Source organism: Dermacentor variabilis, chromosome 2 (genome assembly GCF_050947875.1).
Source record: "Dermacentor variabilis isolate Ectoservices chromosome 2, ASM5094787v1, whole genome shotgun sequence".
Lineage (NCBI taxonomy): Eukaryota > Metazoa > Arthropoda > Arachnida > Ixodida > Ixodidae > Dermacentor > Dermacentor variabilis.
Window position 1 is genome coordinate 174,333,110 of NC_134569.1, and position 15,010 is coordinate 174,348,119.

The following is a 15,010-nucleotide window of genomic DNA, read 5'->3' on the forward strand; positions in this document are numbered from 1 at the left end:
TTCACGTTGTATTTATGTTTATTTATGAATACCCTGAAACTCACAAACTTCATTTCAGGCTACTCTAAGCAAATATTGATTTTAAAGATCATTTGCGGTTTGTACTGCCTCTTATTGAAGTTTCGCAGCAAGTCAGCGCTCTATGAAGGCCTACCTTTATTCGCAACAAGAAAGTTCTCCAAAGAAAGAAGCCACAACAACAAAGGTTTGAGCATAGCCTATCTTTCGACAATTCTGAGTAGAGCGTAGAAACGTGAAAAACACAGTAGATAGAAAACCCCGAGGTTTGCTTTCGAGGAGAAAGTAGGTTGCGGTTGCTTAGTATATACTGCTCTCGGTAGACGTCATTGGAAGAGCTTTAATTGAAATAAAATATACGGAGTTTGAACAAAAGACGCCTAATGTGAAAGTGACAACAAACATGTGGTGTATAGCACAAGAAAACAGGATTAAGGTAATAAATACAAATATCAAATTTTATACTGACAAAAAATATCTGCCGTTAAAACCGAAAAGAAACGACGCCACTGCTGGACTTTGTAAAGATCACTGCAGGCTGTTTTGGTGTGCAGCCTATTCCCGTGCGCACAAACGCGTCCCGATTAAGTATGTTTTGCACACAGTCTAGTCGTTGACTACACATGCTAACACATTGGTATTACGGGCTGGTTCTTCCTCTGCCCAGATTAGGTCATCATCAGCAGTTACTGTACCGAAGTTCAGTTCATGCTGTTGTAAGGTTGCATTCCGCGGCGCGTCTCATCTGCCTTGTTATGAAATTAAATTTAGTCATTCGCGCTAGTTTGCTTACAGCCGCAACTATCTGCCTAGAGGCTATCAATGACTGAGGGTTATTCCCTGCCGTCTACACAAAGTGGTATGCCTCTGATTCCATGCACAATCCCAGTTGTGAACGCCGTAGTATAGAGGCCACACTCGCTGTCGACTGCAGTTCTACCTTCGAGTCAGTGTGACGCGGACCACACGAACAACTGGCATTCCAGATTAAAGAACTAATCCATACCTTGACTGAGAATCGCAGCGGAAGGCGACGAGGGCGCTGTTATAGTTTTTAAGGACAACAGACCGATATGCAGCTGTAGCCTCAGCTGATCTTTATTGTGTTGTAGCGACCGTCCGTCACTTGGGTGTCCCCGCTGTGGGGGTCATTGCACCTTGCTCCCGAAATCCAGTTTGCCTCGCCATTCGGGTCATTGCCCCCTGCTTTTTCTCGGAAGTGAAGCGGCTGCCCGTTTGGGGCGCCACCACTGCCACACGGCAAACATGCTTTTACTCTTGAATAAAGCCTGTGTACTCTCCGTTCTCAAGCTGTCAAAACGAGTATTGCTTGCCTTCGTGAAACCGAGCTCCCAGTAACGTCTTTAGGCTGTGAGCATGCGACAGACGCAATTCTATTATTTAGAAGGCTCAGCGCTGAAGCCTTCGATGCGCTATGGCCGCCACACCAAAAGCAAAGTCCTTGTCTTTCTTTTCTTTCGCCCCTCCTTTCTTCAGCTTCAGAGTGAAGCTCTTAATGGCTAGCCGATTCCTCGGTCCGTCTGTGGCATGTATACCAAAAACTCCTCCAGCGCAACCACAAGCACATGCGCACAAAAAAAACCAGAGGAGCGCGATTGGTTGCGCCAGTAGTGACGTCGTTGGTCTCCATCGCAGCCCAGTGGGCCCAGCATTTTCTCTCCAGTCACGAGTGATGCGTATTCCTGAGGAGCAGGGAGCTTTCGATCAGCAACGCCTCTAGCAGAACTGGGAACGAGCTCGTCTACGCCATGCCGATGCTGCTGCCCAGGCACAAGAACAGACTCGTGCAGCCGAGTGCAAGCAGCAACGGCGTACCAAGTATCTGGCAGCCGCCCAAGTGAAACTTTGGTGAACCGTCGCGATTACACCCGTGGTAAGCACTGGCACCGCACGTTTGAGCTTCGCCAGTAAACTGAATTACCGATGAGAAAAGTGCAAAATCAGTATAGTATAGTAATAGGCGACTTGAACGCGAAAGTGGGGGAAAAGTAGGCTGGTGAACAAGCAATTGGCAACTATGGCGTCGATTCTAGGAACGCTGGAGAAATAATGCTGGTAGAATTCGCGGGAAGGAATACGCTGCATATAATTAACGCCTTCTTCAGGAAGCGTAGCAAAAGTAAATGGACTTGGAAAAGCCCTAATGGTGAAACAAGAAATGAAATAGATTTCAAGATTTCTGCTGTTCCCAGTATGGTGAAAGGTGTTGAAGTGTTAGGTAAAGTGCAGTGATTATACGTTGGTGAAGTCTCGGATTCATCTAAACTGCAAAGAAAGAGTAAAAGTGGTCAGGAAGAAACAGGCTAACCTAGACGCAGTTAGGGTAAAAGCAGGCCAATTGAGGCTGCTACTTGAGAACAAATAAGCAGCTTCAGAATAGAGAGATGACCACGGCATTGTGGTTATGAATGAAACAGCAACTAGACTGGTTTCAAAGGCAGCAATTGAAGTGGGAGGTAAGCACCAGGGAAGCCAGTAGGCAAGCTTTCCCAAGTAAAGAAAGACCTAATAAAGAAACGAGAAAGAATGAAAATGTCCAACTCAAAAGATAACATAGAATTCGCCGAACTGTCAAAACTGATCAACACGGAGAAAATAAGGGATATTGAAAATCATAGCGTGAGAAAAACTAAGGAAGTCGTAAAAATGTGCACGCAGCATGAAATCAGTGAGAAGCAAGCATAGCATAGGACAAACCAAGATTCATGCATTTAAAGTGAGCAGGGTTATATCAGCAATCTCTAAGGTATAGTAAATGTAGCGTAAGAATTCTATATTCACCTGTACAGTACCTAGAGAAGCCACGATATCCCCACTCGAAGCAGTAATGAACAGGTTCCAGAGACTCATTCTATAACTAGCAATAAGGTTAGAAAGGCCTTGCAAGACATTAAATGGGGAAAAGCGGCGGGAAAACATAGAATAACAGTCAGTTCAATCAAAGATGGAAGAAACATAATTCTTGAAAAACTAGCGGCTCTCTATACGAAGTGTCTGTCGACTGCAAGGGTCGCCCAGAACTACAAGAATGCAAACATTATACTAATCCACACAAAGGGAGACGTTATGTACTTGAAGAATAATAGGTCCATTAGCTTACTCCCTGTATTTTGTAACATATTAAGTAATACAAATTACCGATAGAATAAGGGCAGCACTGGAATTTAGTCAACCAAGCGAACAGGCTGACTTCAGTAAAGGATACTCTACAATGGATTACATCCATGTCGTCAATCAGGTAATCGAGAAATCTACCGAGTCTCTTTATATGGCTTTCAGAGATTACGAAAAAGTATTTGATTCAGTTGAGATACCAGAAGTTAGAGGGGCATTGCGTAATCAAGGAGTACCAGCCACTTACGCAAATATCTTGGAAAATAACTACAGAGATTCCACAGCCAGCTTAATTCTACAAATGAAAAGTAGGAAGGGATACCTATAAAGACAGGTGTCAGACAAGGACACATAATCTCTCCAATGCTATTCACTGCATGCTTGGAAGAAATATCCAAGCTATTTAACTGGGAAGCCTTAGGAGTGAGGATCGATGGCGAATATCTCAGCAACCTTTGGTTTGCCGAAAACCTTGTCCAGTTCAGCTACTCTGGAGACGAGTTACAACAAATGGCTGAGCACCTTAACAAAGAGAGTGCAAGAGTGGGGTTGAATAATATTATGCATTATGCAGATGCAAAGACAATGATCCACAGCCGGGCAAAGGAATAAGAGTTCAGGATCGCCAGTCAGCCTCTAGAGCATGTGAAGGAGTACGTTTACCTAGCCTAATTACTCACGGGGAACCCTGATCATTAAAAAGGATATTCACAGAAGAAGAAATATGGGTTGCAGCCCGTGCGGCTGACATTGTCAGCTCCTGACTAGAAGCTTACCATTATCACTGAAAAGGTAGGCGTACAATGCGTGCATTTTAGCAGTGCCAAAATATGGGGTAGAAACTTGGAGACTGACAAAGAAGCTTGAGAACAAGTTAAGCACAGCGCAAAGAGCAATGGAACGGAGTATGCTAGGCACAATATTAAGAGACAGAAAGAGAGATGTTTGGATCAGAGAGCAAACGGGTATAGCCGATATTCTGATTGACATTAGGAGAAAAATGAAGCTGGGCAGGTCGTGTAAAGCGTAGGTTAGATAACGGCTGTACCATTAGGTTTACAGAATGGGTGCCAAGAGAAGGGAAGCGACGTCGAGAACGGTAGAAGGTTAGATGGGACGATGAGGTTAGGAAATAAGCGTGCGCTAGTTGGAATCGGTTAGTGCAGGACAGTGGTAAATGGAGATTGCAGGGAGAGGTCTTTGTGCTGCAGTGGACATAAACTAGGCTGATGATGAAGGTGATGATAATGACGGATAATGTGAATGCTGATTTTTTCCCTTAATTGCAAACACAAAAACAGTGTGCTAGTGTAGAATTTCGCCTGACGGAAAAGCACGGCTGCCAACTCGGGTGCTTCAACTGTGCAGCCTTGAACGCGTTGCTATTGAGAAGAGCAGGTGCCAGGGAAGCGAGTTATTGGTCAAATTTGACAGCGTCGGCGCCCGTCGAGCCAAGTTGCATCCTTGAATGGCAGTCGGCTCCAGCATGGCGCCGGTCGGTCTTGTAGGCTACAGTGAAATAATACTCTTGAACTCGAATGGTCCAGTGCGCAAGTCGACCATATGGATCACGGCATTCACCAGCCAACAGAGTGAGTGGTGGTGCGTGACCATTCTAAAGTGCGGGTCTTACAAGTATGAGCGAAACCTCTGAGCTACTAAAATTACGGCAAGACAATCCTGCTCGGTCACGGTGTAGTTAAGCTCTCGCTTGCTAAGTCAGCAGCTGGCGTAAGACCAGTACCGAAACTGTTAGCATCTGTGTGAATTTTCGTTTTTTTTTCTTTTTGAAAGGAACAAAGTGCTGTAGAATAGATTGTGGCGTCGAATGAAACTTAAGCTGTGGAAAACAGGCGTGACACAAGGCAGTCCAATCGACACGTACATCATTTCGTAGAAGTTATTTGAACAGGTTAGCACCATCAGGTTCACCCAAGGTTCGCCCGCCGGAAGGGATGCCGTGCCGACTTTGCGAGTCACCGTGGACCAGTGGCTTGATCAACTTCCAGGGGCTACGTATGTATGCCTGTGTGCAACCATTTATGCGTTTTAATGCGTAACTTTTCTTAGGATACTTCATGCAGTTTCCGGGCGCTATGTGTTTGTCTCTGTATGTATGTTTCTGTGCGTTTTTAACCACTTTCACACGCACCTGGGTCAGTGAGTAGTCCGTCGTCGAAGAGTAGCCCACCCTACTGGTATGCTGAGGTAACAGGGTTCGAAATCAACTATCTGAGTAACTTCGGCCAACTATCCGGAAACTTCGGGGAAATGTGCTTAAAGTCAAAAATAATTAATATATTTCCGTAGCTACGCCAGCCACCCACCACCGAGCCCAACAAGGGGACGCTGCGAGATCCGAAGGAAACGCAGACGCCAGCTGTACAAAGCTACTATAACCTAATATGATAGATCCAAGGTTGGATGAACAACACCAGGTTAATCATTGCTGCCTGGAAAAGTGGAAATAAATTAAGTGAGGAGAAGACAGGAGAGGAGGGAAGTGAGACAGAAAGATGAAGTTTTGAGGAAGAGAAACATAGGAAAAGGCAGCAACCGATTTCTCACCGGTGGGTCAGTCCGGGGTGCCGTGTACGTGAAGCCGAGGCCAAAGGGGCGTGTTGCCTCCACAGAGGGACCATAAAGGTCTGAACTCCCGGCATCGGCTCAACCCCCAGGATCCGCTTTTCCCTGGACGTGGCTAAGCCGCGCTCGATTAGATGCGGAAGGGTCCAAAGCTCGTGTGTTTGGGTACGTGGTGTCGCAACACACCAAAGACCTGCTGATGCAGACGGCCCTGCGGGGATGTGCCGCCATAAACACCTTCAGCAACTTTGCCGATCATTTTCGAATACCCCAGAACGGAAACGTAACGATATAAGAAAGGAGGACGGGGACCTTCAGTGGCACTGGACGTTTGTCACCGAATGTGTGCCATTCTTGGCTAACGCTACAGTATAGGTATGCAACTGAGCAGACATGCAAGCAGAGCAATAGGCAAGAAGGAAAGATGCCGGTAGCAAAAGCAGCTGAGTGCCATAAATATGACAAGAAACAGAGACTCGAGCGTGCAATGGGAGAGGGGAGTTTGTGCATCTTTACCATAGGAGTGCTTTGAGATGGTACGACGAGATCAAATAGAATGCAGTTTGTCGTAGGTAATGAAGAAAAGTGAATTATATTGCCTGGAGAAGCGTATTTGTATTTCGGCCTCGTAGTGTTGTGATGTGCCGACTGCGTTGTATTGTCTTTTCCTACATCTACATTTTCGCACAGTCGTTAATACATATGAACCTTCTGTAGGTTGACATTGCGGCCGCACGGCACAGTGATGGACGTATTTGCGCCCGATGTTACCAAGTTGACAGAGCCCTCGTTTAGTTAGATGCCAGCCACAACGCGCCTGAACTCCTCACTCGTATAGCAAGATAGACAGCGACGTCAGTGGAACAGCTCGAAGATCAAGGTACCGGGAGGGTAAATGTCACTGCAGTGGACAGGGCCAGGTACGTTCGTATTAGTGAGCAAGACAGGAAGTACAGCTGTCAGCATGTGCCATTGGCATTATAAAACTAAAGCTGACGCAGGAGAAACAACTAGAGCAGTGGACAGTGCGTATTGCCGGATTACCTCAAGTCCCGCAGTACAAAAACTTATTTCCAAGAGAAGTAATAAAATTGGACGTTTCTGATGGCAGTTGAACAAGTCCGGTGTCATGGCTGAACTCCTACTAATTTGACTGTAAAGCGATCGGCTGGGACGCCTGCCAGTGAAAAGGTACAGTACCTACTCTTATTTTTGTCGGGTCAAACTAAATTAGTATAACCTGCATTTGTACAAAATTTAAGCGATGAGTGCGATCAATCGAAAGCAAGTTGAGTTAGATCGTTCCATCGCAATTCCCTTCGGCACTCGGAAAATTCTACTTCCTACAGGCAACATGGGACTGCACTGGACTACTAAGACACATAGCTTGCTAGCATATGTATTTTACCGCTCATTATTCTAGCAGTGAATCTGCAGTACCACCAACTGCTTCAGTGTCGCGAGATTATGAGGCCGGATGATGGAGTTTATAACCTGAAGTACGTCGTCACTGACATGGTTTCTGGCGGGGCACCACGACGAAGCTTCACGTGCAGGACTTCCGGTAGGGGTCGCATCTGTCGAATGGGTGCAGCACCTAGGAGAAGTTCTCTACACCTACTTGGATTGCAAGTTCTCTTTTCCTTTCCTTCCCACAAAGAGCCGAAGCCATCAGGCAAGAGCGCTCCCGTCTACCTTATTCAGTCCAATTTTCTGCATGTTCGAATGCAAACCAATGAAGAAGACGTAGACGTTCAAGCTGGCACAGCTTAAACTGTAAGCTTGTTAAATGCAACTTTAAGCAAAGAGAATGCAGTTTATGACGCTAAAGTTATTGAGGCTCGCAGTTTCGACGAAAAAACGCATCTTCTTCAAGTATGGTTGGGAGTCACTGTGGAATTTCAAGCCTAAAAACACAGACTCAAGGCTGTCTTAATGAGTGACGTTGAATTTCACTTTGTACTTTCAAGTACCGGCTTGAAATGCTTCACAATGGACATCTAAAGACCGGATGACCACACATTTATCTTTTGTTAATAAACTTTTAGTAGTGAAGACCGAACCCCAAAGATTGTGAAAGTCCCAGTAGAAAGCCCAGGTGCTTACCAAGGTGCTTGCCGAGTCGCTACCCATTCAAGTTCGAAGACACTGCGATTGAACGGTAAAATCCATACGGTCTTTCACATGATAAGATAAAAGGATTCCACAAAATAGGCAGATAATGCAAGTAGCAGGGAGAATCAGACGCTCAATGTCATCCCCATCCCCATCAATGTCATCCCCAGTAACAACAGCAGCAAAAATGTACGGTACCTTTAGAATATGCACTTATTAGCAGCTTATTAACAAACATGCAGATTTGCCACTGTTCCGGATGCCTCTTATTGATAAGTTAATTAATAAAACAGGTGGCTATGGTTCTCAAGAATCGAGATTTGCAAGGGCTATTGGCAGGTACCATGAGTGCAAGCGTACAAGAAATCACAGCATCTTTTACGCTATTTGACAGATACAAGTACGAAGGCTTTCTTTTGGCTGAAGGAGACAGGAGTCTAGATTCATAATATGATAAACAAAGTACTTGATCATTTTACAGGGCATTTTGGAAACGTGTATAAAGACCTCGATAAAGACTTGAAATGAACGAAGTCCATGAACGCACCCGGGTCAAGAAGTGAGCGATTCAGCGGAAATTAAATGTAGCAAAGAGCGAGATTTTAACATCGATTGTGTTGTTAAACAAATTTTACGGACAAAGAACAGCACGAAGAAAGTGTCGGTGAACAGGATAAGCTTACCGAAGCCAGGGAAATGACAGAAACCAGTAGGGCAGCGCCTAAACATTACGGAATAATATTTATAATTCTTTCAAAAATTGTCAGCAGAGTTATTCAGAAATTGCAACGTAATCACTCGCTGTAGTCACGGCACTTAGCTCCTTGCGCAGTTACCTTCAAGGCACACATATTAAAGGGCCCCTCACCAGGCCTGGCCATCTCGAGCTGACAAGCGTAGACCATACAATGCGCATTATCGATCGCGTTTCCCAAGAATTACATTGCTACGCGCCGCGGAAAGCTCTGAAATTTCAATCCGAACGCCATTGTAGCTTTCCCTCGCGGCGACCGCGCTCCAAGACGTACTCGTGCCTCTGCGCCTACTTAGTTGTGTCTCCAGTGTGACGTCACTCGTGGTGACACGTTACTTCGAGAATTCTTCATGGCAACATCTGTTATTTGTGGGATCCGTTGCTTGAATTGACAATTGAAGTTTAGAGAAATAATAAAACACACAAAGGGAATGTCTGCCTATTTTTTTTACTTCGCATCATAGCAAGAGAGATGTACTTCCGCTTCCTCTACTTGTTACCACGGTCCTGCAGTCACGTGCGCAGGTACTGAATATATGCCATTTTGTACCCTGTTCCAGCGCGTGATCATGCTCAGCGATCCGCTTGTTATGAATCAGTATTCGTGCCGCACTGAATTGTACCGGTAGTCGTGTGTCCTTGTGCACAGCGCGCAAAATCTTGCGCTGCGCGCAAACAGACATCACAAGAGCTCGAGACTCAACGCCATCAGCGGAAGTGCGCAGCGACGCAAAAAAGAAAGCTAGGAGAAAAAAAAATCAAGGCGGGGTCCGTGACGTCTGCGTCCCGCGATCCTCGAGGTCCGGTGTGGGAGAACGCAGGGCAGAAATTTCGCTGGCGGATGCAAGGCGGGGCGAGTGGAGAGAGTGTATCGCTATGCAGTGGAGCTCGCCTTCTGAAACCATGTGTTCGCGGCACTAAAATGTTTCTATCACGGCTATTACTCAGCCTATTTGAAAAAAAAAATTTCTCCAGAACACTCGCTAGAGGACAAATAAGACCTTCCATTATTTGCGCAAAATTATCTGTGGGGCCTGGTGATGGGCCTTTTAAGTTGTTCAAATACATAGTACATTAACATAGCTCTTATTTTTTGTGAAGTGAAAGGTAGATTTGCGTTATGAGTGAGCGACTTACACAAGCTTTACTTTTATTTTGCACAGAAGCCTGGTGGGAAATTGCCACACGCCGACGTCTTGTACAGACTCCACATACCCAATGTAGCGACAAATAGAGCCAAGTACATTGAAATATTGAAAAGATCGTTCTGTGCGCATGCGAGTTCCATTCTCCAGAGACATGCAAGCGTAAATTTGTGGGATTGCCTCCCGACATCCCCGAATTCGGTGCTCCAGACTGCTTTTGGAAGTCCCACATGAAAAAACAGGTGTCTTAGGCCTATTACGAGAAAATCTGTATGCAACTACCTTAAGACAAGCTATCAAATGGAGGTAACTCAAGCAAACTGAAGAGTAGGCTGAAGCGAAATGACAATCCCAACTTAGTGAAATATACGCTTTGAAGTAATACACATTGATGTTGCTGATGTAAACAAGAGCGAAGCAGTATGCAAGAGAGAAGCAGTTATCGTTGCCATTGTGAGTGCACGCTAGTGGTAGCAGATTAAAGCAGAACGATGCCACCTCTATCATATCGCTGGTGAACTGTGGGATTCCCCATAGAACAAAGATCATCATATCTGACACTGCACCAGCCTTTTGAAGAGATAAACTGAGACATTGGACAGAACCAAAAGGAGTACGGCTAAGGCATGCATCACCGTACTACCACGAATACAGTGCCTTAACTTAACAGCTAAAATTTCCTATAAAGCCATTCCTGGCATTTTAAGCGGATGTCTTCGGGGATGGAGGAATGCCTTAGAAGCTGCTATCATGCAGAATAGCAACTCTCACACTTCTGGTCTTGGCTGCACTCCTTACTCGTCCCAAAGCAGTCCCATGGCTACCAATGGACAGGTTGCTGGGAATCGTTCGCGGTGTTGTCCTCCAGGAACACCCCGAAACAGAGGAGCAACAAAACATGTACAAGCCGTCACGGAAGAGATGGTTGGACTCAACACATCATACGCAGATTCCACATATTGAAGCCAGGCATTTCGTCCTTGTTCGTGAAGGACTGGAAGGCTCCAGATGTCATTTCTCTGGCCCATACATTGTGTAAAAAAGTTGGCTCGCAATCCCGGCCCTGTGATAGTGGATATCGAGCTAAGCTGTTGAAATTTTTTAAGCAGTTGTAGTCGCACTAACAGCTTCGCTCTAAAAGTACAGCACAATGCATCTCATCATGGCTTATAACGGTAGTAGAACTAGCGTTCAATTTACCTGGCGACACACTATATCGGAAAAGATCCGATACCTCCTTGCTTCGCCTACGTGAAACATATTACATTCTCTCCTGCATAGACAAACTTTTCTATGACACTCGCGTGACAAAGTCAGCCAGGAGCGTGGCGACTTGATGAGGACGCCATGATGACAAATAAATGACGACGATGGGGTGACGAAGAAAGAATGACATTGATGCAGTCACGAAGGCACCATCACCATGATTATATGGCGACAACGATATGAAAATTCTGAAATGATCACGATGGTATCACGACGACACGTGACGACGTTGACATCAGGACAAGGGGATGAAGGTTATTGCATCACGAAGTATATATCAGAATGAAGGCAGGACGACAACGGGATGACGATGAAATGTCCATGCCGGCGATAGAGCGACGGTATCACGAGGAATATATAACCACTGTCCGACGACAACGCAATGGGAAAGTTGGCATAACAATGGGATAGTGTTGTCATGACAACATCGGGACAACGATGGTGTGACAACGATATCAGAATAATGGTGTTATAGACAAGACTGCACCATAACAGTAAGGCAACAAGTGGGGGACGGACGGTGTATTCCGCCGATGACACGAAAACAGCACGAGGAGAATATGACAACGACGATAGCATGACGATAGCGTTACGGCAATGATGATATGTGGTGTTTAATGGCGCAAGGGCCAGGTGTGGCCAAAGAGCGCCATGACAAGTGGTGGTGTTGGCGATGTATTATGGAGATGTGACTTGGCTGTAAAGTGGCCTAAAAATAGTTGCTGTAAAGTGCGTAAAATCTACGTGATATAAAATTATGGCGATGATTAATGACGAATACTACGAACATTAAAATCCATCGTAGGAGAATGATGCAAAATAGAAAATATGAGACAGTAAAATTACTTGGGGCACTGCTGCCTCGCCAGAGCCCTTGAAACACAAGGGCCTGGAGGCATGTGCTATACGAAAGAGCTATCACAGCGGCATCCTCTGAAGAGAGGACCCGCTATGAACATGTGGGGCTAACAACATGCAAGACAACATTTTTCAGAAAACTTAGAACTGCGTTGGTGTGAAATAAAAGTTCTGGGCCCAGTAGCATTACAGGATGTAGGGGGAGGTGCTGCCGGTATGCCAGAGAAAAATGTTTCCTTCTCTCAGATTCGGCTGCCCGACACTCCAGGAGGACGTGGAGGACGGTCAGCCTCTCCCCGCATCTACCGCAGGTTGGAGGATCATTTCCGGTGAGTAAAAAGTTATGTGTGTGAAGAAGAAGACGCGCCTCGCGGCACAGCCGCATCGCCAACGCGCGGCTCGTCTCGCCTCGCGCTGTTGATTGCTGGCGTCCGTTTGGACAGTGTTTCGGGCTGCTTCGCCGTTCCCGGTTGCTGTGCCTTTGCATTAGGAGCCGCCAATAAACCTTTTCTCAATTGGTGGAGGTGCGGGGTACTCAAACCCCGTCGCTTGAAACCCTGGAGCTGAGATCAAGAACGCTACCACCCGCCATGACCGACAGCTCCTCCCAAACGGCACCGACGCCACAGTCCATCACCTGCACCGGCGTTCCACGACAACGGGACCCCAAGGTCTTCAGCGGTGCAGACGACGAAGACGTAGAGGACTGGTTTGCGTCATATGAACGGGTGAGCGCACACAACAAGTGGGATGATCCAGCCAAGTTAACTCACGTCATCTTTTACCTGGCTGGTGTTGCCCAACTGTGGTTTCACAACCACGAAAGTGACGTGCCCACATGGTCAGTCTTCAAGACAACCTTTACGGAAGTGTTCGGCCGACCCGCTGTTCGCAAGCTGCGTGCCGAACAGCGCTTGCGCGCCCGAGCACAGCAGACGGCGGAAACGTTCACAAGCTACATAGAAGACGTCGTGGACCTTTGTAAACGAGTCAACGCCGCAATGCCCGAAGCTGAGCGAATTCGCCATATACTGAAAGGCATCGATGACGGCGCATTCCAGATGCTCCTAGCCAGGAATCCGCGCACTGTGTCTGAAGTTGTCAGCCTGTGCCAAAGTTACGATGAGTTAAGGAAGCAACGCGCTTCGACTCGGCGTCCTTTGGGAAGCGACGAGTTGTTGGCGAGCCTTGACAACATGTCCGACCCATCCTCATTCTTTCAGCGGGTCAAGGACTTTGTGCGTGAGGAAGTTGCCCGCCAACTTTCTTTAGTCCCCTTCACTCAGGAGCCCACCTCCCGTCTTCCAAACTCGCTCCGCACCCTCATTTCCGAAGAGGTCGCCCAAGTTGTCCCTTCCGCACACCATCAGCCGCCTGCAGCCGCGAATCTCAACTCTACGCGGGCAGTGCAGCCTGTCGCCACGCCTCTCACCTATGCGCAGCCAGTCCTGCCTGTGGCCGCGCCTCTTACGTACGCGCAGGCAGTACGCAGGCCTTCACCGGCGTCTTTCACGACCCAGTCCCAACCGCTGCCACTGGAAGCCCATGCTACATCTTGGACCGCACCGCGAGCTAATCCTTGGCGAACACCTGACAATCGACCCATCTGTTATTCTTGCTGCACTCCCGGACACGTCGCCCGATATTGCCGCCGTCGTCCTCAAGCGTTCGGCGACGCCTCGCGGCCCTTCCAGTACGGTAGCCAGCCATTTCGCCAATACGCCGCTCCTTCCCCTCAACCGTATGCTCGTGCTGACATCCCAGAATTTCCTTCGCGTCGCTCGCCATCCCCTCGCCGACGCTCGCTTTCCCCAATGCGCCGGCGACCCGCACCACCTGACCAGGAAAACTGAACGTCGCAGTTCACGAGGCAAGAACTGCGCCCCATTCGAACTGTCAAAGTCCTCGCGCCTCTCCTGCTAACGTGGTCGAAATTTGTGTAGAAGGTGTTCCAGCATTCGCTCTTGTGGATACCGGCGCAGCCGTTTCTGTGATAGCCGCCAAACTGTGCCGTTCGCTGCGCAAGGTGACCACGCCGCTTTCTGGACTGTTGCTTCGTACGGCAAGCGCGCAGCACGTCACTCCGCACGCAGCCTGTACTGTGCGTGTGCTTATTCACGGCATTGTTTACATGGTCGAGTGTATTGTTCTTCCCACCTGCTCGCATGACATCATCCTCGGATGGGACTTCTTATCCAGTCATAAAGCCGTGATCGACTGCGCACGCGCCGAAGTTGAATTTGCCCCTTGTGACGCACCCTTGGCCGAAGATTGCGACCGCCCTTCTAAACTTACCGTGCGCGAGGACACAGATATTCCACCTGGCTCCTTCGCCCTCGTACCCGTCTTTTGCAATGCCATTGCTGATGCAACGGTCCTCTTCACGCCGTCGGACGTCTTCATGGGCCGTAAATCTCTCCCACTACCCTTCGCGACGCTTGACATGGCTGGCGGCTGCAGCAATATATACCTTTATAATCCCCTCTGTGCGCCTATTACGTTGCTCGTTGGCGAATGCCTTGGCTTCGTGGAACTCCTCGACTCTTCGTCTTTGGTTGACGTCCCTGGACACTCTTTTGACGTCGACCCCGGCCAACCATCTTCGATGTCCGCGCTTGAGGAAACGTCCAGGGTTGCGTTCTTGAATGCCATCGCCGATACCCTCACACCTGCCGAACGCGCCGACCTTCTTGATCTCCTGCACAAATTTAGAAGTTCATTCGACGTTTCACAACCTCACCTGGGCCGCACGTCGGAAGTGCAGCACTACATTGACACCGGTTCACATCAGCCGTTACGTCAACGACCATAGCGCGTCTCTGCCGAAGAGCGTCGTTTCATTACCACCCAAGTCGAAGATATGCTGCGCCGTGATGTTATTCAACCTTCGCACAGCCCCTGGGCATCTCCTGTCGTTCTCGTTCGCAAGAAGGACGGGTCTATTCGCTTTTGCGTCGACTACCGTCGGTTAAATAAGGTAACGCGCAAAGACGTCTATCCTTTGCCGCGCATCGATGACGCCCTCGACAGTCTTCAGGGAGCAGAATTCTTCTCGTCCCTTGACTTGCGTTCAGGGTACTGGCAGGTCCCGATGGCTGCGGCCGATCGCCAGAAAACCGCATTCATTGCGCCT